The 7,315-nt window shown below is 49.4% G+C and overlaps 1 pseudogene; it reads left to right on the top strand.

Moving 5' to 3' along the window:
- The first annotated feature begins 4,195 nt into the window (after positions 1 to 4,195).
- LOC113600388 (olfactory receptor 13A1-like) lies at positions 4,196 to 5,113 on the top strand (annotated as a pseudogene).
- Positions 5,114 to 7,315: the final 2,202 nt, after the last annotated feature.

Raw genomic sequence — 7,315 nt, 5'->3', positions numbered from 1 at the left:
CATCCTACCTGATGCGCTGCCCTGGTGAGAGGCGCCATAGCTTGGCCATGACCCAAACAGTGGTCTTCAAGGCATGCCTCATTGTTGCTGTGGTTCAGGCTACAGTGAGGACAGGGAACGTCCACCACAGGCAACACCACATGCCAGACCGCAGACGCGGTTGCCGGGGCCGACAGCGCGGATGTGGAGTGACCACTTGAGAGCTACAGTGTCTCCGTTTGGGCGCCAAGAAAGTTCTGCACCTAGACAGTGGTAATGGTCACATGATATCAAGAACGTCTTCGGTGCCACTGAATTGTTCACTTTAAACGGTTAAGGGGCACCTGGGTGACTCAGTTGGTTAAGCATCCAACTTCAGCCCAGGTCACGATCTCTCAGTTTGTGGGTTCAAGCCCCATGTCAGGCTCTGTGCTGACAGCTCAGAGCCTGGGGCCTGCTTCAGATTCTGTGTGTCCCTTTCTCTGCCCTCCTCTGCTTGCGCTCTGTCTCTCTCAAAAATAAATAAACATTAAAAAACTTTTTACAAAATAAAAATAAAATAAAATGGTTAAAATAGGGACATGTGGGTGGCTCAGTTGGTTAAGCATCTGACTCTAGATCTCAGCTCAGGTCTTGATCTCACGGTCTTGAGTTCAAACCCCACACCGGGATCTGTGCTGGGGAAGAATCCTACTTTAAAAAAAACGTAAAATGGTTAAAATAGTAAACTTTATGTTATGGGTATTTTACCACAATAAGGAAACGTAGAAATGCTGTGGGAGAATATTAAGTCACATACCCTTGAATAGATACAACTTTTATTTGCAAAATCTTTGTTCTGTTTTTGTTTTAATTTTTTTAATGTTTATTTATTTTTGGGAAAGAGAGACAGAGCACCAGTGGGGAAGGGCAGAGAGAGAAGGAGACCCGGAATCCGAAGCAGGCTCCAAGCTGGAGGCCCAGAATCACTGCTGGAACAACCCTCCCAGCCTGGAGGCTATGCGTGGGGCCACGTCCAGCTCTGCTCTGCCATCCACAGGCCCATGATGTGGGGCAATCCCCCCCTCACTGCACCTGCTTTCTCCTCTGTACATGAGGGTCAGCACCATCACCTCCAAGGAGACTTCCAGTGCTGTGTTTCCACAAGGAACCAGCACTCGGAGTGTGCACTTGGCGTTTCGTTGTCTGGCAGACATTCTCCACCACAGCCCCGTAGGGAAGTAAGTTCTTGTCTGCTGAACCTCGAGGAGGGACAGCTAACGTCAACACCTCTTGTCTCTGTCCATAGTGCTACCCACTCTGTGCTGCGGCCACCGCCCTCAGGTTCAGAGGCTCCCAGGACTTCTGAGTTCCTCTAAGTGACAGGATCTGGAGCTGGGTCCCAGTGGGTTTATGCCCTCACTCGCTGCGTCACACAGCAGCCTGGCTCTTTAAAACCAGGCCACCCTCGGCTCCGGCTACTGTCCCCCATCCTGAGCACAGGAGGACCCAGACTGTGCCTACACAAGGGGATGTGGTTTGTTTCTTCTGAATCAGTCCCGAGGGGATTCCCTCAGCAGTTTAAGGACCATCTGCAATGTTTCCAGGACTTGAGAAGAAGCTTCAATCTGCCAAAAAATTGTTTAAGTGGTACTGTGTATTTATTCTTGATTGTGAATCTCTTGCTATAGTTGGAGAGATTCACTTTACAAAATTAGTGGAATACAATGACTTAGATCATGAAAGTTTTTATTTGCTAGGTCAAAAGTTATTGAGCAGTTTTGAATTTTAAGGGGTTTAATCAGCTTCAGTGTTCACAGAGAGAGCAGGGCAGGGAAGGGAGTAGGGGCTAGGACTCTGTGGCTGAAGTCCACGTACATGAGTTCTGCAGCTCAGGGCAGGTGCAAGGGCAGAGATGTGCCCCGTCCTCTCTGGACCACCAGCAGACGCCTCCAAATACCTGTCAGGAAGGCAGAGGACAGCACGGCTCTCCTCTGAGGTGGGTGCTGCCACATTTGTCACCTCTCCTGACCCCAAGGAAGTGAGACAGGCCCCCAGTTGCTCCCATCTCCCTCTGGCTGATGCACCTTCTGTCCTGGGTTTGCATGTGGTCACGTCCGTGGTGGCCTGCTGCCCCCCAGAGCCCAGTGCCCTTAAGTTCTGCCATTTCTGTCTGTCTGGGTCACGTACCCTGGCTGTGCCCTGGGAGGGGGTCGTGTGCAAGTCTGTCCTGGACATTAGGGAGAGTTTGAAAGTTACTGGCTTCTGCTTTTTGAGGGAATATGTTGTTATGATAAGTTGCAATTTCATAAACCAACAACTGACCACACACTGTCCAGGGTCAGTTCTTCCGTGGCCGGAAAGGAGAGCAGGGTGGGAGTTTTCTGCGTCTTCACAAGAGCGGAGGGTTTGCCCTACGGTGCTTCTATGTTCCCACTGCTCTCCTCTGACCCTCAGACTTCAGCCTCTGCTCTTCTTGGGCCCCTCATGTTCACAGCACAGCCCAATCCAAGGGCAGCAGATCATAAATAGCTCATTCTGTGCACTATTCTCTTTTCTGCAATGGGAAAAGCCTGAAAGGGTCTGACTTCAGGTCCAGTTGCCAGAATGATGTATTTAATGACACTTCCAAGAATGTCCCTATTAATACCACATTACCGCACAGAGCAGGAGCAGTATCTTCCTTCAGAAGATAGACTGGCTACCCCATGCTTGCTGGTCTTTCCAACATGAAAATCCCTTGGGTTGTAAAAATGAGGATGCTGGGACCCATTCACACCTGATATTTTAAGCAGAAATATTTTTCTTAAGACTGTGAACTTCCCCTGTGAACTTGGGGAAGGTTTGTACATTTGCTGGACAAAGTCATCATTAGAACAGTGACAATACAACATGTCACCTGTTTGTCATAGGAAACCCTTTAAGAAGTGCTTTACTGACAGACTTAACTGGTTCACAGTGTCCTTCCGTTCAGGCAGGTCTGGGCTCGGGATGGAAGAAAGAGACTCTCCCACTCAGCAGTAGGTAATACTGTCATCTGATCTGCAATAGGGTTACTTGTCTGCACGTGTGAAGTATGCTTGTGGGGGGTGTGGTCCTGATACTGGGTCCGGTTAACGGGACACCGTGTAACCCCATCCACTGGAGCAACTGTGTCTTTCTGAAGTGTCCAGCCTTCTCCATAAGCCTGACATTTATGCACTTGTCATTTACAGGCTCATCCTTGAAATATCTCTTGTGTCTGTTTTCATACAACAAATATGATTAAGGAATATGAAATACATCTGCAGTTGTGCTAAGTTCCAAAGGGCCAGCATGGAATCAGCATGGACAAGGGCTACGGACAAGGTCACCCCTACAGAATCAGTTGATGCTGCCCTGACCTGGCCTTGGGTGTATCATTCCCAGGACTGGGCAGTCATCGGGGCAGAATCAGCAACCCTGGGCTCTGGGAAACCCCTTGATCTGCTCCTTCTTTGTGTGTCTGCCCTAGACCCCTCAGCCTGGGACTTCCTCCTTGCTTCCAGGACTACCTGAACCACCACTGGCCTTCCTCTTCTGGTCTTGACTCTGCCCACCAGCCTGGACCTTGTGTCTTGTCCCCATTGGTGACTTACTCTCCCACCTGACTGCAGACCACCCTTCCCTGAACCTGGGCTCCTGCTTCCCCCGGCAGCAGCCCCTGTCCCCTAAGCAGAGCCCAGGCTCCATGTTGGGGTCTGACGTTCACTTAGGTGGAAGCTCCCATCTGGGGCAGCTCATCAGGGGATGTGCAGAGGGTTGGGGGACCAGGCAGAGAGAGCAGAATAGGACACTTTGAGGGAGAGGGGAGAAGAGCAGGGGTGAGGCTGGACACTCCCTGGCCAGGATGGGACATGGGGACACTTTAAGGCCCACTGTGGACGTTGTACATCATGCTCCTGAAGGGTTCTAGCAGGGACAGGGTGAGGTCAGACAATCACTGCGGGAGACCACTGCACCAGGTAGGGGTGTGGGTAGTCCTGAGCACAGGGGTGTGGGGGGCGGGGAGGTAGTCCTGAGTGTAGGGACATGGAGGGGTGGGGAGGTAGTCCTGAGTGCAGGAGGTGGAAGGGTAAGTGCTCCTACCCGTTTCCCTGAGAGGAGCTTGTTAGCTGGTGATGCCTGAGTCTAATGAAATAAGAAATTTGGTAAATTCCGGGACAGTCTGACATATGAAGGTATCTTGACCAGAAAGAGTCTGGACAGACCAAAGTCCATGAGTAATCGGATGCTGGTGACACAATTCCCACTGCAGGGCTTCTCAGAAGTGCCGCCGTTCCAGGCTCTCCTCTTCATTCTCTTCCTCTGCCTCTACGCCGTGGCACTCTGTGGCAACTCCCTCCTTGTGGTGGCCATCACCCTCAGCTCCAGGCTCCACACCCCCATGTACTTCTTCCTGGCCAACCTGTCTGTGCTGGATCTTGTCTGCACATGCACCATGGTGCCCAAGGGATCCTGGTGGAGGAGAAGAGGAGCATCTCCTACTGGGGCTGCATGGCCCTGCATGGTTGTGGGCGGTGGCAGGGGAGGTGCTGCTCTTCACTGCCGTGGCCTACGACCGCTACATGGCCATCTGTCAACCACTGCACTACGGCTCCATGATGACCCCCAGGGTGTGTGCAGCGCGGGCTGGAGCTGTGTGGGCATCGGCATGCTTGGCGCTGGAGTCAATGCCTGCCTGATGTCACGGCGGACCTTCCGTGGGCCCAACGTGATTGGCCACATCTTCTGTGGGACCCCTCCTCTGCTGCTGCTCTCCTGCTCCTCCACATATGTGAACAACATCATGGCAATTATAGCTGACGTCTTCTTTGCCATGTTGAACTTCCTGCTCACCATGGTGTCCTACGGGTTCATCATGTCCACCATCCTGAGGGTTCGAACAGCCAAGGGGAAGCAGCGGGCCTTCTCCACCTGTTCCTCCCATCTCATTGCAGCCACCTTGTACTACTTCACCATCATCTACACCTACTTGAGCCCTGGCTCCAGCCACTCCCCAGGGACGGGCAAGGTGGTGGCTGTGCTTTACTCCACTGTGAGCCCCACCTTGAACCCTCTCATCTACAGCCTGAAGAACAAGGATATCAAGGCAGCTCTCAGGAAGGTCTTGATGCACATGGCCAAAAATCTGTAAATGGGCAGTTTCTAAAGTTCGCGTTCTTTGTTGCTCTCTGACCCCTGACTCTTATGTGTCCTACCTGTTATAAACACCCTCTTTCTATGTGAGTTGCCATTGACACCTTCAAAACAGCTTTGTTGAGGAAATATTCCTCTGTGGATTCTCCACGGCATCCTAGTGAGATGTGGCTTTCAGCCACCTGTTACTGAAAGTTTGCAGTTCCCAGAATATGACACACATTAACACACAACGGATGCATTGGTTCCTTCTGAGATCCCTGGGATTTCTCACCAACCCACAGTCTCTGCCTATGTCTTATTGACCTTCAGGAGGTGGGAGCTGGCTCAGTTCCATTAAAAGTGCCCCTGTATAGCTGCCCAGAGTTCTGCTTAGGCCACGTGGGTCTCGGTCCTGAACCGCCGAGGATGTCTCTCCTACAATAGTTGCTTTTGTGTGCCAACCTGACTGGGCTGCAGCACACCAGACAGCTGGTCAAACATTATTTCTGGGTGTGCGTGTGAGGGTGTCTCTGGAAGAGATGAACATTTGAACGGGAAAACTGGATAAAGAAGGCTGTCCTCACCAGCGGGGATGGGCGTCATCCAGGCCAGTGACGGCCAGAATGGAACAAAAAAGGGAAGGAAGAGTATACTTGCTTCTTTGGCTTTCAGACCCAGAATCGGACTTACATGTTGCCCCCCAACTTACAGACCTTCAGACTTGGACTGAATTATTCCATCAGTTCTTCTAGGTCCCCAGTTTACAGATGGCTGGTAGTGAGGACTTCCATAACTGCATGAGCCAATTCAATAATGAGCCTCCATATGTATGTATATGTGTATTGCACGCTATATTGTATAATGCCGTTCATGTAATTACACATATATTAGTTATACTATGTTATACATATGTGTGTATGTGCATATTATGTGTGTGTGTGTGTGTGTGTGTGTGTGTATAAATCATCATAAGCCCAGAAGTATGTATATCTCCCACTGGTTCTGTTTCTCCGGAGAACCCTAAGACATCTCCCTTCCCATCTAATGATGGCCCTGGAATCTCTGGTCCAAGGATAGGATAAGAACCTCATGACTCAAGGCAACATGCCTCCTTGAGTCTTGTGGACACATTATTCCTGCACGAAATGCTATTTGCCTGGTTAGCTTATGCTCTTTTCACATCCCAGCTGCATGTTAAATCCCTGATTTCCTCCTAACCAGACTGAGTCAGCTCCCTCCACCATCTGCCCTCCTAGTGCCTTCTTATTTCCCTTAGAGCTACTCATTCAGTTGATTACTTAATTAATATCTCTCATACTGGGTTTCATTAAGAGAGGGGCTATAGTTTGTACTCACCATTGTATCCTCAGCAAGAAAACAGGACCTGGAACACAATAGGTGATAACTAAATGACACGTGATCCACAGGACTGTCTTACTTTGCACATCTATTCAAGGTGAAGATGCACATATCTACTATACAACAATTTCACTCCTGTGTGTACAACACAGGGTCACAGTTGTTTATTCCATCACTTTGTGCAGGAGCAAAAAAGTGGAAACTACCTAACCACCCGCCCATGGGAAGATAAATTAGCAAGCCATGGATTCATCACACATTGATTATCATCCCAAATCCATACATATTAATGTGGACACACATCACATGTGGACTGTCATGTTGGATGTGCCTTTTTCACAGGGACACACAGCAAAAACATAATGTCAAGTAAGGAAAGCAAGTAGAAAGTGACGGCAGACAGGTGGCAAGCATTGCCGTATTTATAAAAATATTGAAATAATACATCGTATTGTTTACTAAAATAAATATATGCAAAAACATATGAAGTGATGTTCAGTCTTCAGAATAGCAGTCACATCTAGGGTGCAAGGAGGGAGAGAGATTAAATGGGAAACTTGAGTTGCTCTGTGATGTTTTCTTACACAGAGATATAAAGCAAATGTGGCAAGAAGTCAGCATCTTGTTACACGTATACATTTGAAATTTCACATGATTAAAAATAGTTTTAATTTTACTGTTAATTTTTACTACTAAAAAAGGAATCACTTGGAAAGCTCATTAAAACCTAATGAATCAGGGGCGCCTGGGTGGCGCAGTCGGTTAAGCGTCCGACTTCAGCCAGGTCACGATCTCACGGTCCGTGAGTTCGAGCCCCGCGTCAGGCTCTGGGCTGATGGCTCAGAGCCTGGAGCCTGTT

This window comes from Acinonyx jubatus, chromosome D2, assembly GCF_027475565.1.
Source record: "Acinonyx jubatus isolate Ajub_Pintada_27869175 chromosome D2, VMU_Ajub_asm_v1.0, whole genome shotgun sequence".
NCBI lineage: Eukaryota > Metazoa > Chordata > Mammalia > Carnivora > Felidae > Acinonyx > Acinonyx jubatus.
Note: the sequence above shows the minus strand (reverse complement) of the source record. Positions and strands in the feature narration are given on the sequence as shown.